Source organism: Myotis nattereri (assembly GCF_964212035.1).
Source record: "Myotis nattereri genome assembly, chromosome: 7".
NCBI classification, from domain to species: domain Eukaryota; kingdom Metazoa; phylum Chordata; class Mammalia; order Chiroptera; family Vespertilionidae; genus Myotis; species Myotis nattereri.
Genome location: NC_138082.1, coordinates 63,914,791 through 63,934,915, shown reverse-complemented (window position 1 = coordinate 63,934,915; position 20,125 = coordinate 63,914,791). Strand labels below are relative to the sequence as shown.

At 43.8% G+C, this 20,125-nt stretch overlaps 1 protein-coding gene across 1 annotated transcript in view; it reads left to right on the top strand.

Moving 5' to 3' along the window:
• LYPD6B (LY6/PLAUR domain containing 6B) overlaps positions 1–20,125 on the top strand; it is a 166,946-nt gene that overhangs the window by 110,827 nt on the left and 35,994 nt on the right. The window contains exon 2 of the mRNA XM_081095131.1: positions 2,476–2,544. The gene's annotated coding sequence lies outside the window, so the exon portion shown is untranslated. The remainder of the gene's footprint in view (positions 1–2,475; positions 2,545–20,125) is intronic.

The following is a 20,125-nucleotide window of genomic DNA, read 5'->3' as shown; positions in this document are numbered from 1 at the left end:
TTAAGGATTTACCCAAGGAAGGGACACTTTGGGAGAAATTTCTCAATGATAAGAAAAAGCTAGGCAATATGTACATTGTATTTCATCTAAACGTCAATGTGATTATCTTGTGTCTATTTTCTTCTTTGCTTTGGCCACTAGGATACTCAGAGCCCAATTTATAACCATGTCAAGTAACAGTTTACTACTTTATAACATACATTTCTGTAGGCCAACTTTTCCTCATACTCTTGTAGCCCTTTTTTAAAATGTTGTCTTCTTTATGTAATATACATATATTATAAGTGACATTAAATGGTGTATATGTATGAGAGAGAGAGAGAGAGAGAGAGAGAGAGAGATGTTTATTTTAAGGAATTGACTCATATGAGTGTAGAGGCTGGCAGGTTTGAAATTTGCAGGGCAGACCAGCAGGCTGGAGACTCAGAGGAACCTCAGTCTTTACTCTTAAGACTTTAGCTGATTTGATGAGACCCACCCACAATATGGCAGGTCATCTGCTTTTCTCAAAGTAGTTAATCACATCTAAGAAATATCTTTACAGCATTATCTAGATGTGTTTGCCAAACAGCTGGGTACCATAGCCAGCCAAGTTGAATAAACACATACAATTAACCATCGCAGCCCTGGTTGGTGTGGCTCAGTTGGTTGGGCGCTGCTCTGTGCACTGAAGGGTTGCCCATTTAATTCCTGGTCAAGACACATGCCTAGGTTGCTGGCTGGATCCCCAGTGGGGGACATGCAAGAGGCAGATCAATGGTTCACTCTCACATCGATGTTTCTCTCTCTCTCCATCTCCCTTCTTCTCTCTCTAAAAATCAATTAAAAAATTAACCAACACAGTTAGGGATATACACTGAATTGCCGGGAGCTGGTCCATGCTTGCTGTTTCAAGGGACCTGGCATATATAGCATACTGTTCTTAATATGTTTGTTCACCTTCTTGGCACTATGTGTTTTAACCAAGGTCTCTGAGAAAGGTTGTTTCCCCAGGTAGGGATTTCCCCCTGAAGTTAGGGAGGGAATAAAACCTCTTAACTAAGTGCCAGGCGGGTAATCACTTTAACTACGAACAATCATGCTTAAGCTACATAATCTTTACTCCCTGGAATGGAGATAAGAAACGCCCTAACCTTTGTAATAGAGATTGATAGGATTGAATCAACTGGTATAAATACAGATGTAGCAAGACAGCGAGAGACAGAACCTAGGCACAGAACCTACACAGAACGTTCTCTAGAGACAGAAGAACTTCGCTGGAGAGAACATGGCAAAAAATCCTGGACAGAAACTGGCCTCAGAACCTAGAGACAGAACCTAGCGAGAGAACATGGCAAAAGATCCTGGACTGAACCTGACTACAGAAATTGGCAAGAGAACCTGACTAGAACCTGGTGACTGAGCCTGGCTGGAGAACCTGGACAGAACCTGGCAGGAGAACCTAGCGAGGGAACATGGCTACAGAACCTGGTTGGAGAACCTGGAGAACCTAGCAAGAGAACATGGACACAGAACCTGGCTGGAGATCCTAACCAGAACTTCGCTGGAGATCCAGACCAGAACTTGGCTGGAGATCCTGGCTAGAGATCCTGGCTAGGCTGCTGATCAACTGAATGCTGTTTCCGTGTCCTTCCTTCTTCGCCGACTCCGTCCACATCTTTGGGGACCCCTGGACCCGCTGGGGTTGGACCCCGGCACTGAATGGCCAGATTATTATGACCATCCCATCAGTACTTCATTGACACTTCCAAAAATACTGAATATTGAAAACTTCCTAAGCAAATACTCTCACGGTTTTATTATTATTATTATTTGCATAACTAATTCACTTCATTGTACTGATGAGGTGGTGATAATAATCTGGCCACTCAGTGTAAATATATAATACAATTTTAAAAAATTTGGGCATAATTGTTATTTGTTTTTTCCATTTGCTTATTTGAGTGCATGTAGAAAAAGTTTCCAATTTCCTCTCACCTCCTCATCCAGATTCAAGTCTCATGTTGTCATTATTTCATCAGCTTGTAGGGCTGCCTTCCAAAGCAGGTTGGTTCAACAGCATAGAGTCTGCATTGTTGTGGATGTGTTGAATGTGTGAATGTGTTGACTTGCCAACATACCCTGATGTAGGTCAGTGTTATACAGAGTTCTGCCAGATCCTTGCTAATCAGCCATTTTTGTGGAGGGACGTGATGAGGTATATGATTTCACCAATTATTACCATTTCCAATTAGTTAGGGCCCAGGTGCGTGGTAATAGAGCGTTAGCTCACTCTCTCTCTTAACAGCAGTTCCTGACTTGATTCCGAGGATTTCATGCATTTGATATTGTTCAATTGGTTACATTGCTGCTGTTCAACTCTGCAAAGTCCTCAAACATCTGGACACCTGCCTTTTGCGAGGAAGCATTCCAGCTGTTCAGGAATCTAACTCATCACCAGCACTGGCTCTTACCTTATCTTTTTATCCTTGGCAGACTGGCAGCTACTTCCTTTGGGCACAGACCTCTTCACTGCTGGAGGCCGACACCACGCTCTCTCTCAAGGTAAGAACTGAAGTGATTACAGACGACCTCAGCGTTTCATTTGGAAGCTTTGGAGTAGGTTGTCAGGGACCCATGTGTCCTCTTGGGTGTCTTGGGACTCTGTCTTTAGTCCATCATGTTGGTAATGTGCCAGGCTTTCTATCCCATTCTAACCCTTCCCTGCTCCCTGCGGTCCTGGCATTTCAAAGCCTGGCTTGGCTTTATTTCCATTTCTGGTGAACCCAAGGAGAGAGTCATGCTCAGGGGATGATCAGTGGATCACAGACTTTTCTAATTTGGTCAGTTAGAAGAGAACCTTCTAGAGTAATTGTCTCAGGTATGGGGGTGAGACTAGCTGGGGAGTAGGTAGGAAGTGATGCTCAAAAGTGTCTATGTCAAGTGAAATACATTGCTAACTTCACTTAGTAAGTGTCTGCACTGATTATTGAGCATTCATGATTAGAGGACATTTAAATGTTAAGGATTAGAAACCATCTCCTGATCCGAAATAGGATGAGCGTGTTACTCTCACAGAGAAGAGGCATGGCATCGATGCGGGCACCTTTAAAGTTGTGTTTTACTGATGACTGCTTTTTACTTCATTTTGGCCTTTTGGTTTAGGTGTGGTGCTTCATACACAGGCTGATCAGGTTCAGTTGTTAGGCATATCTCCTTTTTCCTAGTGAGAAAACTGAATCTGGGATCTGTTTTTCTGAGGTTAGGCTGCTAAAACCAAGGAATGTCTTTTTGAGGCTGCAGGGACCTGAGCCTGGTCTGCTGAGTAATCTCCCTGGCGTGGGCTCTCAGCGCCCAGCCCAGAGGCCCTCTGCTTGCAAACAGACCTCCCACCTTGCATCTGAAGGGTGAAGGAGGCTGCTTCCAAAGGAAGGTGTCTGAGATTGTGAACTGATGGGGCCTGGGCCATGTTTACCTTCCTGTTTCTTGTCTAAAGATTGGATTATTAGCATCTGTGTTTATTAGTGCTAATTATGTGTTTCAAGTACAAAGCCATATTCTGTAGATGTCTACTAAGATTCTTTGCTCCTTGCTTTATTTAAAAGGATGATATTGTACTACCCTAATTAGGTCCAAGAAAACAAGTAGCAATCGGTATGTTATCATCATTGTTACCCCTCAGGGAATATTGGGAGGCGTGCGAGCTGTTACTTCAACTTACGAGTCTGCTATTAATAAACCCGAAGTATAAGGAGATCCAGAAGTGAAGGTCCAGCAATGAGGCATATGGAGAGTACTGGGTGATCTTCAAAAGCAAGGAAACTTAATGGCTTCTTAGTTATAGTGTTAAACACCATGTCAGGAACAGCAGCATCCTCCTAATGATAGTCATAATAATAATGATAGCAATGGTAATAAAAAATAATAACTCTAATATTTATCGTCTCTGTCACCACCATCATGACAGCTAACATTTACTGGCTCCCATTTTCTGCCAGGCACTAGACTAAGCATTTTATTTGCATTATTCTTTCTAATCTGCATTGCATCCCTATGAGGAAGGTCCTATAAACATCTACCTTGTACAGGCGAGGAAACTGAGGTTTAAAGAGATTAGGTGAGTTGCTCAAAGTCAGACAGCCCAGCAAAAAGTGGCAAATGGGGGAGTAACTGACTGAACAGCACAGCTTGGGGTCACTCATGCTGTAGCCTAGACCCATTTGCACATATTTATGGCTGGTAATCCACCCTACTCACATGCCCTTTGCCCTCTGTCCACCTACCATTAGCATTTTGTCTCTTCTGCATGGATGTAGTGAAACATTAACAAATATATATATATAAGTAGTTCAAGACTGTGGAAGGGTATTTGGCTTATAGAGAATACAGAGAAAATAATGAAGACTAAAAAGCGCCCAATTTGAAAAGATGCCAACTCTGTAAGTCATGAACACGTTTGCGTGCTTTGCTCTGCCTTTCCCCTTGTGTATAGTTCGTTCACATAGTTACTGTCTGTTTATGTTTTGAATTTTAAATTTAACAAGTCTTTTCTTGTGCCTTTGCTTTCATAAGCCTACTTTAACTGCTGTCTATGGTTAGAGGGCCCTTAAGTTGATGCCACAAGAAGTTGTATCTTTGAGTTGCTCCCCTGTGACAAGTGCAGAGCTTCTGCTCACGGAATGGGATGACCAATTTCTGTCTACTGACAGTTGACTTGGAGTTGTGGGGTGTCTATGTCCCCTCACAGTGTAAACACCCTGTATCTTGAGCAGGATCTCTATGGGGTTGGGCAGGAGTCTTACTGGCCTGGAGCCCAGGAGACCTAGACGTGGCTCTGTACTGAAATTAGCTGCACGTCCTTGGGTAAATTACTTCAGTTTTTCATCTTCATCCATGGACCACTTATGTCCAGTCAGCTCTATAATTCCATGAAATCAGGAGTTTTCTGAACTCTCTTGACTTATACCCTGATCAGTTCCAATTGATGCAGCAATTTTGGTTGAACTCGGCTGGGTTACTCTAAGTTGCTTCAAGCAGGGAGTTTAGTTTTTCAAGATGACCAGACCTGTAAACTCTTCAAACGGGAGGTGTCATAGCCACTTTTCTATCATTCTTGCTATCCCCACTTCTCTGCCCAACCCCACCAACTTTCTCTAAAACCCCCTCTCTCCAGAATAGACAGTACGAAGTATGTGCTCACCAAATATATGAGATGAACAAACAAATACATGCATGACTGAGGCTACTGGTCTTGGTCTAAGAACCTTTAGCACCAAGGCTGACCCAAACTATCAAATTAGTAAAATTGTTTCATGTAGATGTGGTGACTGTGTTTATAATAGACATGGAATTTTAAGCCTCCAAAATCTCTCGTAACATATTTCAAGTGATTTTCCTACCAAGATGATTACCGATTCTTCCTGCACGTTACAGATGAAAGAACACTGGTCTACGGAACTTGGTGTATTTTTCCCTGTACTATGTGTAGTGTGGTTTTCTTTTTGCTTAGGTCATGGGAAAAATCAAAGCTTAAAATATATCATTTTTTTTTGCTGTGAACAGCAGAACAAAATGAAGGTGTTTGGGGCTTCCTGCATTCTCGGAGCCACATGTCTGGGCCATGCGGATTACATTTTTGGTTCTGACTGGCTCCCCCTGATTCTCACCTGGTGATGCTGATTTTGAATTTGTTTGCTCACGCTTGAAGGTATCTGCCCACTTCATTGTGCAATATATATTTTTAAAATATATGTTTATTGCTTTTAGAGAGAGAGAAAGGGAGAGAGAGAGAGAGAGAGGGGGGGGAGACATCAATGAGAGAGAAACATCATCAATCGACTTCCTCCTGCCTGCCCTCTACTGCAGATTGTGCCTCCAACCTGGGCATGTGCCCTGACTGGGAATCAGACTGGTGACCTCTTTTAAAAACAAAACAAAACACGTTTTAAAAAAACCCCATATATTTTTATTGATTTCAGAGAGGAAGGGCGAGGGAGAAAGAGATAGAAACATTAATGATGAGAGAGAATCATCATTAATCATCCTGCATGTCTCCTACTGGGGATTGAGCCCACAACCCAGGCATGTGCCCTGACTGGGAATTGAATTGTGATCTCCTGGTTCATAGATCGATGCTCAACCACTGAACCACACTGGCTGGGCCTTTGTGCAATATTTAAGACCTATGGTGTAAAGCTTCTTGCAAGGAGGTCAAATCTTGCCAGGTCTGACCCTATAAGTTATCACGGACTAAAAAGCATGTGTTGTTCCCATACCTCTCTGCCCCCGCTGCCCCCACAAACACCCAATTTGGCACCTACCTTGGCACAGAGAGCTTGCCTTCATCTCCCAGATTTGATCATCAATTAGTCTTAGCTTTTCCCAAGTTGATATGCTGACAGTGGTGGCCTCACTGGGTGGCTACCAGGTGGGTGAGATGGGAACTTGGAAGCACCATGTGGGGGTGGGTGAACCTGCTGGCAAAGAGACAAGCAGCCTGGTTTCAGAGGTGTGCTAGTGCACTTGAAATGCTACTGATATGAAAGCCTCATTTGTTTAGGGCTCTGTAGCAGTTTTCTCTTGTTGCATAATAATAAACCACCCAAACTTAGTGGCTTAAAAGAGCAACCATTTTGTTTGCTCATGATTCTGTGGGTCAGCAATTTGGGCTGGGCTTAGCCATTCTCCCCTGTTGTATGCAGCTGGTGCCTGGTGACCTAGGAGACCTCAGCTGGGATAACTCATCTCTGTCATTTGTGCTTTCATCCTCCAATAGGCTAGCTCAGGCTCCGTCACCTGACAGAGCTGTCCAGCAAGAAGGGAAGAGCAGAAACTGTCCGTTCCATTGGTCAAAGAATGTCATAGGTCCAGCCCACAGGGGAGGGGGCTGAAAATAGGCTTCACCTGTTAATGGAATAGCTGCAAAGAATTCATGACCACTTAAAATTTACCATAGGCTCTTAACTTGGATATGAAAGCAACCCCAAATTACTTTCATTTAAAATGATTTTTATTTTGCCTTTAAACTTTCTTGGTGTTATCTCATCTGAGAGAAGTCTGGAAAACAGAGGTTGTCTGGAACATATCCCAGAATATAATAATAAAGATAGTAATAATAATGTTAATATTGTCCTTACTATATGCCAAGCACTGTTTTCAGTTCTTTACGTATCATAATGCATTTGGTCATTACAAAAATCTTATGAGTAGGTACTATTTTTATCCCCATTTTATAGGTGAGAAAACGGAGGCACAGGGAGGTTAAGTAACTTCCCCCAACGTCATGAAGGTACTGCGTGGCCGACCTGAGGTTTCCCCTCAGCAGGCTGCCTCCAGAGTCTGCACATTGACCCCAAATGCCTCTCAAGTTAATGGAAACTAATTCTTCCTGACTCTGAGCAGAGTTCTCTCTTGGACCATGTAGTTTTTTGAGAGGCCGGGGGATTGGCTATTTGGAGAGGAACACTGAGAGTGTTGGGGTACACCCATTTGGCCAAAAACGGTGCTGGTCACATTGTAGGAGACCCTGATTAGAGATAGTAAAGACACTTGTGATCCCATGCAACAGAGGGTAATTTTCCTGGTTGTAAATGTGTGGGAGTGTCTGGTGATGGTCATTGTCATGGTACCATTGTCATACTCTGCTCTTTGTGTGGGTTAAGTGTTTGAAGAATGAGAATATATAATAATGCCCCTCCCTGGCCTTTCAGAAAGCCTCAGCTCCAAAGAAAATGTGGTTATTTAACTTTTTGTTTAAGAGTAGGTTAACAGCCTCCTTTATACAGCATTTGTGGAACTAAATTCAGTCCATTCTTCAGGTAGTACCAGGTGGCTTAGCTAAGGAAAGTGGTAAATTTTACTGACATTTAAAGGTCACCCTGGCAACCATGGATGAAGCAACCCCTGGCATCAAAGTCTTAGTAAAGGGCCTACATCCCCTTCCTCAGTTTGAGGAGTGTGAAGCATGTATTGGAGTCTAATTCTTATGGGCAGTCATTGTAGCCATCTGCATCTCTGCTCCATCAAATACCATTGTTGTCTCTTTTTTTTTTTAAAGAAAATTTTTAAAAACATTTTTATTGATTTCAGAGAGGAAGGGAGAAGGGAGAGAGAGATAGAAACATCAACGATGAGAGAGAATCATTGATCGGCTGCCTCCTGCATGCCCCCTACTGGGGAACGAGCCCACAGCCCAGGCATGTGCCCTTGATAGATTCGAACCTGGGCTTCAGTCCGCAGGCTGATGCTCTATTCACTAAGCCAAACCAGCTAGGGCCCATTATTGTCGCTTAACTGCACAACTAGCCAACTAGCCTCCTTGTTCTGACATCCTCATTCTCCTATGTTGACTGAGTGACTGTTCCTGCTGCTGGGAGGTTTTGCCCACCCTTATGTGTCCATAAGAGCCTGCATGTTCACCCTGAGGATGTCCAGATAGAATCTGAACTGGCGGCCAGGCAATCTGGGCATGCGCAACCCCACCAGAGAGGGCTGGCTGCCCCGCCCTTCCATCACCTCCCCCCTTCCCACACCGGGAACCTCCCTGAAGGCCAGGTTTCTTGACTGTCAAGCAAGAAAGCCTAGGGATGCTTTCCTCATTCTCTCGGAAACTCTGTTACTTTCATCATCTTCCTTCAGCTCATCTTGGAGAGTTATACTCCTGTCCTATCTACATTAAGTACTTTTTCCTTTTTGGGTACTTGCTTCCTTCTCTTCTTATTCCAAACAGCTGGGACAGCTTATCCGCTGCCATAGACGCGAGGCAGGTCTCTGCAGCAGTGATTCTCCCACAGTGCTTTGCTGAAGAGCTCAGCCTGCCTTTTACGACAGGATGAGAGGACAGAACAGAGGCAGGAAGCTCCCTTTGTTTCCGAGGCCTTTGGGGCTGTTCTTTCCCGGCCATAAACATAAACATAATTGCTTCCTGCCATGGTCTGGCTGCCTGGCCATCCCGCTTTCACTACCTCTTGCGTGGTGTCCAAGACTACCAAAGCCTGCACCTTGGGTTCTCCGTCGTCGGCATTAGTTTGCCTTTGGCTTTGGCTAACATCACCTATTTTGGAACTGGCTGTCCCCAGGAGGAGGCCTTGATCTAAGTGTGGAGGAGGGAGGAGAGGTGAGAGGCAGCTGCCTCAGGGACAGTGAGCAGGATGACTGCGCTTAGAAAGCTGTGCTTCACCGTGGGGCCCTTGGGAGCACCCAGAAGTCCTCGAGCCTCCTGAAGGGGAGGTTTCCTCCCCTTAGCCCCAGACAGAACGGTTCAGACATGGTACTTCCTTGAATTCTCTGCAGTTTGGACTCACCCTGTGGTTGCTGGGTTTCATTGTTCCCCTGTCTTGTTGATTTTATGACCAATATTGTGGGAAGACAATACCTGAATGTTTGTGTAAGCCCCTTCTTTTTTTTTTTTTCCTGGCAGTAAAGGTGATTGCTTAACAATAAACACAGAAAGGGAGTTAACAAAAATAACTTTGCTCTAGGCTGGCTCTAGGCAAGGAAGGCTGAGCCGAGAAGGCATTTTAAATGGTTAGAATGGGTATTTACACATCTGCCCATGCAGTCCCCAGCCCCCAGCCCTTAGGAGCAGGCACTTCAGCAACTTTCTTACAACCCTCAGTGGCTCTTTCTTGAAAGGCTGCGTTCAGCAATCCAACCAAAGCACAGCATTTCAAATTCAACCTCAGGCCGTTCTCAAAATTTCATCTTCAGAAAGTCTTTCTAGGATAGAGATGAAAACTTCTTTTGCGTCTAAACATGACAAGCCTACACATGACTCTGCTGTTCTCATCACGACAACTTTCCATGTGTGACCTATGAACACTGAGTCCTGTCTACTTATTAGCTGTGTTTCCCCCCTTCTCAAAATGTGGGTACTGCTAGGATAAAGAGGGCAAAAGCGGTTAAACCTGGGATGTTAGGTCTGTGTTTACCACCCAGTGGAATGACACCAGACGGATGGTGAATCAATGTGTTTGGATAGTGTTATCTGCAGCATAGACTCTGATCATGGGGGCCTTGCTTCTCTTTTGTATTTAAACCTCAGGTATACATCCATCAGGTGTGTGGGCAAGCCTTTTTACCTGAGTTTACTTCAGAGCCTCCACAATATATCCAGTCAGATTGTTGCCAAAATGGCACATAGCATAAGCCTGTTTAGCTGTTACCTAACAGAACTTCAAGATAAGGCAATAATGTAGGACAAACCTATTAAATCAGTTTATTTTCTATATTTTTAAGTAGCACGATATTTTTAATTAAACAGTATTTTTAAAGTTATTGAACTATAGTTGGTGTATAACATTGTATAAATTTAAGGTGTACATGTTGATTTGGTACATATTGTAATATGATTGCCATTTTAGTATTTGCATCTCTATCTAATCACATCACGTCATTATCGTTTCCTTTTGTAGTGGGAATAATTAAGATCTAGTTTCTCAGCAAGTTTGATGGTGATAATACAGTATTGTTGTTTATGTTCACTATACTGTGTGTTAGCTCTTCAGAACTGATTTGGCTACTACATGCAAGGAAACAGTATTTTAACGTATCTCCCCCCCCCCCAAAAAAAAGGGGTAAATTAGAGTAATGCAATATGGAACATAGTGGAGATTCTGATTATTTACAAACTAGAGGCCCAGTGCACAAAATTCATGCACTGGGACGGGGGGGGGGGCGGGGGAATCCCTCAGCCCGGCCTGCGCCCTCTTGCAGTCTGGGAACCCTCGGGGGATGTGTTACTGACGGCTTAGGCCACTGCCACTGCGCTCGCCAGCTGTGAGCCTGGCTCAGGGCTTCTAGCTGAGGAGTGCTCCCTTGTGGGAGCACACTGATCACCAGGGGGCAGCTCCTGCATTGAGCATCTGCCCCCTAGTGGTTATACACATCATAGTGACCGGTCGTTCCCCCATTCTGCCAATTTGCATATTAGCCTTTTATTATATAGGATGAGGATCCCTAATGCATTCATGATTTGCTCCTAAGATTGATTATGATGCTGGAAGGGAAAGGTTTTCAATTTTCAAGTCTTTAAAATGAACTGCCATAGAGTCTTTACCTTTCTCTTGCTAAAATGTGTGCTCACCCTGTTAGAATAAGGCATCGTATTAGTTTTATAGAATTTCTTTATAGGATTCCATAACTGAGGCAGTGACCAAGAGCAGAGACCCGGGTGGTGTTCCCCTAGGATTTCTTCCCACTGAAGTTACAAATGTCCTCTCAGCCATTTCTCCCCTACTTTGTTGATCCCTATTATCCTCGGAGGCTAAATGCGTAGTTCTGCGGGTAGTTTTCCTTGACCTGTGAGCTGAAATAGAGATTTCAAATATAGAATGTTGAGGTGTCAGGGAGGAAAGTGACATTGATTAATTTGTTTTGTTCCTGGCCAGCCTGAGAAACCTGTCCCGTCAGGTAATGAACAACTGCTTTTACCCAACTAGTGACTTCAAGAGAACAATTACTCACCCCATCATTTCCATTTCCCCTGAGTCATCCAGGTTGGCTCATATTGGCTTCAACTGAATAAGAATCTCCAGGCAATGGACTCTAGGGCCAGGGTTCCTGCTTAGTAACATGAATTACAAAACATGCCTTGGACATGAAGCCATGGCTCATTGTGGAAAGATATTTCATAGATCCAGCTTTCAGCCATGTGTTTATTTGGGAAATTGTATTGTTCGGTATACTATGGTCAAAAGTGGCCATCTTAATGAGCAATGTAGAGTGAGTATATAAGTAACAAGGCCCTACAGCCTGTCTGGTCTTGACCTAAAGGACAATGAAAGGTGATTTGAGGTTATTGCTTGTCTGTACCTTCCTAGTAGTGCTGCAGGTTGACCACTAAGTATATAGTGTGGGTCTTGGTAAAGCCCCTTTAAGGATCTGTCCTTGTGATGTGCAGAGAGAGCCTGGACACTTAAGAAGACATGTGCTGGCCCCAGCCAGTGTTGCTCAGTGGTTGAATGTCGACCCATGAACCAGGAGATCATGCCCAGGTTGCAGGCTCAATCCCCAGTACAGAGTGTGCAAGAGGCAGCTGATTCTCTTTCATCATCGATGTTTCTATCTCTCCCTCTCCCTTCTCTCTGAAATCAATAAAAAAAATATATATTTTTTAAAAGAAGACATGTGCCATCATAGACAGGTATTGCAGATAGGCAGCTGGAGTTGCTTCCATTACACATCCTACCTGTCCTCTGTCATGCGACTGATCTGAGTCCTCTTCCTGGGTCCTATTCTGTATGATTGGGATGACAAATATGAGACTAAATGGTCCTAGATAAAATTTGAATGGATGAGTAGTTGTAGAGATCAATATTAATTGGCCCACACATTTAGGTCCAGTTCATCCCAAAGTTCAGTTGATTTCCAAGTTCTTAATATCTTGATTCATTACAGATATAGAGAAACTTAAGTTTTGATTGGGAGCTGTCTTCTGAGATTTAGTTGAGCCAAGACACGCTCATGGGAGAGCCTAACATGTAGAAAATAAAGGAAAATATTCAAAGCAAAATGCTGGGTGCAGGTTTGCGGGTTAGTCAAAAATCCTACTACTTTCACAAATTCTTAACTAATCCTCCTGGGTTTAAATAGAATCAACAGTTGCTTTTATAACAGCCACTCTGTCACCTTTCTCAATCTCCAGGCACTTGAAATACATCATTAAACACCATCAGAATTAATCCAGGGTCCTTTGGACTATAGACTGAGTTCCTTGGGGCAGGAGCCTTGCTTCCTTCATGTTGAATTCCAAGGACTAACAAAAATAAGGACAAACATACACACACACACACACACACACACACACACACCATTTATAAGCAGGTAAATATGAAATAACTAGAAACCACGAAAAGAAAACAATTTGTCATTCGGAAGTGCTGGAGGTTGGAGGGCATGCCTTGTAGGTTCATGTTAGATGAAAACCTGGGTCTGGGTGAGACAGCCGCCCTGGGATTCTTGGACAGGGCCTGGATGGAAAGGCAATAACGTGTGCCCTGTGGTGGACTGACTTTACTATTGCCCATGACTCCTGTGTTGAAATAGGAAGGCTCAGCCCAGACAAATGCAAAGGAAACAAAACCAACTCTTTTATTACTCTCTACAGCATTTATAGCCAAGACCTACTCACTGCCCTTATCCTTGAGGCATTCTGACAGTCATTTTAATGATTTATTTTCTTTTTCTAAAGTCAAATAAAATATTTTATCACCTTTTGGGTGGGCTTGATATTTTTCTCTTCATTTTATCACTTCTGGGTCTATAAAATTCCCCTTACCTTTCAGTGTTTATAACTCAAGGATAGGAATTCTGTTTTTCTCATTCCTTATAGGAAGGCCTTTTTCAGTTTGATTTTTTTTTTGTCCTATATCCCCTGCGTATTTTTGTTGTGCTGGGGGTGGGAGGCAAGGGCCAGGGGGATGGGGAAAGGGGGACTCAAGAAATGGCACATGTCTGCAGTAACACACAGATCAGAGGGAAAGGTTTTGAATAAGGAAAAGTGTTTTTTCCCCCCAATACTTTGGAGCTAGGAGAACATTGGCACCATTGGGGGTGAAGAAGAAGTGGTTGTGCTGTACTCCACACTGACATTTACTCAGTGGTTTCTCTCCCAGGATCTGCAATAAAAGCCAATGGTCTGTGTGAGAACCCACAGCCCTGTGATTACCCCTCTCCATTCTGAATTATACGCCTTCCTCCCAAGCTCCCTGCTTCACAGCTCACGGGCTCATTCCCCCCTATTCTTTGCCCTTTTTGCTTATTTCTGCCTCATTTCCATCTACTTATATTAAGGTGTCAACAGCAGGACACTCACTCAGGCTAGTCATCATAAGCCACAAAAGCTACTCAACCACGTGGGTGGGTTTGTAAGAGCAAACTCTTTTCAGATAGTTGATTTCAAGCCTGAGTTTATGCAGCATGTGATTGTGTCAAGGTCAGTGGTGCAACTGAGTGATCTGAAATGTCCATCTCCTGCCCGTCCCGTCCCTCCACCATCAGCTCCAGTGAAGACCATAGCATTGAAAGCGCCTCAGGGTCCTTTCCTTCCAGGATCCTGCTCTCCAAGTGCAGAAATCCATTTGACATATCCACATGGATTTCTCATCCTCCTCCTCTTGACAATCCCATTGGCAGGGTGCTCACTGCTCTCAGGCAGCCAGTCCCTTGTTGGGCATTTCAAACCTTGACCCCAAATGGGTCTCCTACAGCCTCTTTGAAATCATCTTCTGAAGTAACGTTCTCCTCTCCAAGTACCTGAAAAGTTATCAGTTGAAGTTTAATTCTCAGTTTTCCCCTTTCTTCACCAATGTTTTCATATCTCTGGGCAGATAGGGGTAGCTCTTTCAAATATTATAATTACAGCAGAGTTTTTAGACCTCTCATCATCCTGGATATATGGTTCCAGTTGTTGACCTGAAGCTTTACCAATAGTGTAAACAGTTGATTGACACATGTTTTGTATGTTATATTCTGTATTCTTAAAGTAAACTAGAGAAAAGAAAATGATATTAAGAAAAGCATAAAGAGGAGAAAATACATTTATGGCATTTATTGAAAAAAGCTGCATGTAAATGGTCCTGTGCCATTCAAACCCATGTTGTTTAAGGGTCAGCTCTACTGGCTTTATTTTTTAACCATTTGACTTATTTCCAAACTATGTCTATTTTTTTTTTTGTTTTAGTGGAGCAGTTAGGCTAAGCAGGTGACACATCCTCGCATGGCAGCCACCCTCCCGATTCTGCAGAAGGCAGTGGTGTTATGATCCTGAAAGATGTTGCATGTAGCCGTATAGGACGCATATCTATCAGACTTTAAAATTGGGGTAACACCTATGCTTTAAACCAATAACAACTCTCCTAAAAAAAAAAAAAAAGACCTGCCGCCCAGCCAGTGTAGCTCAGTGGTTAAGCATCAACCTATGAACCAGGAGGCCATGGTTTGATTCTGGTGAGGGCACATTGCCTGGGTTGCTGGCTCAATTCCCAATATGGGGCTTGCAGGAGGTGGCTGATCAATGATTCTCTCTCATCATTGATGTTTCTATTTCTCCCTCTCCCTTCCTCTCTGAAATCAATTATATATTGATTTCAATAAATAAAAAATCAATTATATATATATATTTTTTTAAAGAGATCTTCCCCTTATGCATGCTTTCCATCCCCATACCCTAATACCGTGGTTGGCAAACTGTGGTTCACGAGCCACATGCGGCTCTTTGGCCCCTTGAGTTTGGCTCTTCTTAAGCCTTTGGAGTACCCTAATTAAGTTAATAACAATGTACCTACCTATATAGTTTAAGTTTAAAAAAATTTGGCTCTCAAAAGAAATTTCAGTCGTTGTACTGTTGATATTTGGCTCTGTTGACTAATGAGTTTGCCGACCACTGCCCTAAGACATTCAACCATCCCTACTTTGACATGTCTCACCTGCTTTCGTTTTTAGTAGAATTGTTTGGGAAGATTTGAAGACCTTCAATTCAGCTGTGTTTGCATTTTCTAGAGCATGAAAAATGGTGTTTCAGTTATTGCATGTGGGGAGGTGTGGGACCAAATGTACAGCCGGAGTTTTAGATTGCAGGTGGAACTGGCAGCATCGGTCGTTAGAAAGATGGGCCCCAAGCCTGTGAGCTGAGTCAATTCCATTCGTGCCACGCGGAGAGGATAAGCTTGGAACACCACAGTGGCAGCTTTTGAATGCATTCCCTACTGCTCCCCATTTGGTGGGGAAAGCTTTTCTTTTTCCACCGTTGGACCTCTCTTTCCATCAAATATGTAGCCAATTGGCTAAGAGAGTAACTGGCCCAGCTGGCTGGGATTCTGTTTTTAGTATCCTGACAGGAAAGAGATCTTTGTTGTAATTGGGTACCTTAGCTGTTCTTCCATCTGGCCATTTCCTCCTGTCTCTTATTCCCCTTCACCTTGTTTCTTTGGGAGCCAGTAGTGTTGCTTTTTATATAGAAAATGCACGTAGATAACCAAGGGCAAAGAAACAGCACATGCATTGCTTTGTGGCTTAGAATTAGAGGGAGGACTTTTGGGGAACCACCAGCAGGAAGCTTTGCCATGGGATCTGCTGGCTGTTGGGATGGACGGTTAATACTCTACGAACCAATCTCACACCGGCCGGGGACTTCAATACGCCGTCCCTGAACCAAGCGCCTTCAGCAGGTGGTACACAGAACTTGTTCACAGGACCGATAGTGGTTCAGCTAAATCTGCTCCCTGAACCACAAGAAAGCCCCAACTCTGTCGTCGCCTTACGCTATCTGTCCCTGTCTCCTTCCTCCAAGAATTCCTTTGCCACAGTCAGAAGTGAACAAAACCGGAAGGGGACTATGCTTTTTTCAATAAGTGCCATAAAGTGCTTATTGAGTACTTTCTATAGGCGTGGCATTGTGAAACATACTTTATAGGTAATTCATTTAATTCTCGATCTGTCTTGTCATTTACTTCTCACCACAGCCCTGAACTTTAAATCTTCCTGTCTTGGTTTATGGATGAGCAAACTGAGACTCTAAGAAGTTAAGCAACTTGCTCAGGTGAATCGATTCCTAACAGGGGTGATCAGAGCGGAAGCTCAGGATCTGAACAAGGTTTCCTGACTCCACTTACATTCAGGACACACCAGACCTTGAGGATAACTTGTGTTCCATTAGGGGCTAGAGATTTACATACTTGGGCTGAGAATCGATGAGACTCCCAGCGCAGCCTTTTTATATAGCCTGCACACGCAGACAGTGGTTCACTGCCTTTCCCTCTATTGCCACCCAAGAGTGTCAGAGCTTTACTGACATTGTAAAATATTACACTACAGACAGCATCTTGTCACCACTGTGATCTGGAGGTCAATGCAGAATTAACTCAGAGTCAGTTTTCTGTCATTTTCCCCTCTCCCACGCCTCCCAAGTGAGAGGAAACCTGCATGCTCTGTCCTTTAAGCACATGGCAAACAAACGTGACTGAGGCGAAGCCCTGTTCAGAGATCAGCCCCTGTCCTCCTTAAAGAACTGCCTCTCCAGCAGCTCAGACAGACACTGGCAGCTAACCCACCTTGCTTTTTGAAATTTTGGTTTTCCTTGAAACTTGAGAGATGCCTTTAATAAGTCCCCCCTGATACTAATATATTGTAGCCATGATCTTCTAAGCCAAACGTATGTTTTATGAGGTCCCGATTCAGCAGGCAATGCAGGAGCAGGCACGTTATATGCTGCTGAACACATGAAAGCAGCCGATCTCACGGCTCCCTGCTTCTGGGTCATAATTCTTTGGAAATAGTGAGAATTCCAAACCTGGTGGTACACATTCTTCTCTTTCTTAACATACGGTGTGTCCCTGCACGTAGGTCTTGTCAATAAATCTGTCAAAGGCCAGGCCAGTCTGCACAAAGCCCACTTTACACATCCCACAATGGGATGGAAAGCAGCCCTTCAGAGCTGGGTGGCATGGAAATTACTCTTCCATCCAGCTCAACAACAGAAGTGTGCTTCTATCAGTTTCCATTCTTGTCTACCGCAGTGGTCGGGAGATTACTTGTTTCTTTTTTAACCTCTTTGTAAATATCGAAGTTTGGGGGGCGAGGAAAGAAAGTTCCAGCTGTACCCATTGATTCCAGAGTCACTGACCCGCGGCTGGTTAGACAGAGCAGGGCATGCTGGGAGGCCTGCTTTCCTCTCCCACAGGGAGGCTTAAGGGCTGTTGTTCCAGAAGGATCTAAAGGGAAGTTTGTGCACCTAGTTACCAGACTGGGCATCCAAGAGCCTCCATTTCTCCTGGCGTAATTACGGGTCTTTGATGGGAATCGGAAAGCGCTGCAATTATGCTCATGACTTTCAAAGGCAGTCCGAGGTAGTTTACCTCTCAAATCAATCTCAATAGCTCGCAGCAGCTAGCTGGCAGTGCTGATGACTATTGTCAGATCTGGAGCTTTTGTGGTGGTGAATTGCTCCTGAAGCACGGAGAGCTGTGTAACTTATTATAAGGATATTTTATTTTTCCGACGGGTGATTTAAAAAAAAAACAGGCTGTGTTATTCGGATCAGCACATATGCCACAGATATAACCTCCTCCCCAGAGTTCTAACTGGGATGTATTACTGTTGCTGGTGTTGGTGAATGCTGGACATTTTGATGTGTTATTTTTTAAACTGGGCATTCTAACTGTGGAGGAATTAGTTAGTTCACAGAGAGCTGTTGTTAAGTCATAACATACAGCTCTTTTTGGAAATGCCTCTTGCTCCTAATGGCCCGGTAAGCAAAGTCACAGTTTTCTCAGAATTCTCTACCCTGAAATGGTCAAGTGTGGTCTGGCCGGGGCAGCTAATCTTGCACCGTTGGTCTGTATTCACTCCAGTTTTCTTGAATTTACAAGCAGTGATATGCTCAGTTTAAGAGTGCTTCTAGTTAGTTTATTAGATAATTACCCAAACTGGTAAGAAATATTTCAACCTCAAGTTAAAATGAAAACAACTATATCTTCAGTAGAAATTTTCTACAAAATTGTATCCCTCTTATTTACTTTTCTTCGCAGTAAGAAAAGGAAAGGAACTATTGGAAGTGGAGAGTCTGGCCCGTTGTAAGTGGCTGGAAGGTGGGATCCCATCTGCCCAACTTTTGTCTGGGAAGATTTAATCAGCTTTGCTGTCAAAGAAGAGAAATGCTTTCATGTCAAGAAAAACACTTTGTTAGATAAACCTCCCATCAGGTGATGGTAGGCCCGTGTGAAAAGTGAGGGGAATGCCTGCGTATGATTGGAATACAAAGGGACAGATTTACTAGGCTCTGCGGGGCTTTCCCCTGAACTTCCTGATTCAGCGAGCAGTGCAGGAGCAGGTACAGTGTTACATGCTGTGATACGGTGAGACCAGCAGATTTAATGATTCTCTGCTTCTGGGTCGTAATTCTCTGGTAACCGTGAGAATTCCAAACCTGCAGCACCTCTTTGTCTTCCCCAGGACACACACATCCCTTTCTTAAGGTGGATTTTTGGTTATTGGTGGTGGGTTGGTGTGTGCTTTGTTTGTTTGTTTGATTTAGTGGTAGTCTCCAAAAGAGAGGGGAAAAAAAGAGATAAGCAAGTGTGGAAGTATGAATGAGGTAGAGAAAAGTATTAACTAGAGTGGGGTGGGCAAACTTTTTGACTTGAGGGCCACAATGGGTTCTTAAACTGGACCGGAGGGCCGGAACAAAAGCATGGATGGAGTGTTTGTGTGAACTAATATAAATTCAAAGTAAACATCATTACATAAAAGGGTTCGGTCTTTTTTTTTTTTTTTTAGTTTTATTCATTTCAAACGGGCCGGATCCAGCCCGCGGGCCGTAGTTTGCCCACGGCTGAACTAGACCCTTTCCTTACTAGAAATCCTGTAAGTTTTATTTGTTGGCAGGAGGTTGAACACTGAAACGGGCTTTGGTGTTCAGCCGCTGGCTCTGAGGCCCAGCCGGCTGCCTGTGTGTGGGGTGCTTCGTGGGGGTGCTTCATCCCTGTCTCCGTCCCTGCCACCTGCACTGATCCGCTGAGGGCACCGGGCTGGCTCTTTCACAGTCAGGGCCTGGAGGGAGTCCTGGACTGGGCGCCTCAAAGGACATGAACTGCTTCTTGTTTTCTGAGTTCTCATTACCCTAATTCACCCCCCAGCCCCTTGCCAAGTTTATTGAAGGGAAATTGATAGAAACACTTTCTGACAAAATCGTCTTTAGGTGTACAACGTGATGATTTGATATCCATGCCCATTGTGAAATGGTTACCACAATGAAGTTAATGAGCACCTCCATCACCTCACCCAGTTACCTTTATCTTGTGGTGAGAACACTTGAAATCTGCTCGTTTAGCAAATTTCAAGTACATAATACAGTATTATTAACTATAATCACCACGCTATGCATCAGAACGCCAGAACTTACTTATCTTATAACTGAGAGTTTGTGCCCTTTGAGCAGCATCTCCCCATTTCCCCCATCCCCAGCCCCTGGTGACACTGTCCTTCTCTCTGCTTCCGTGATTTTGACTTTTGGAGAATCCACATGTAAGTGAGATCATACTGTTTTTGCCTTTCTCCTTCTGACTTATTTCACTTAGAGTTGTGCCCTCAGGTCCATTCAGGTTGTCTCAAATGGCAGGATTTCTTTCTCTTTTGTGGCTGAATAATAATA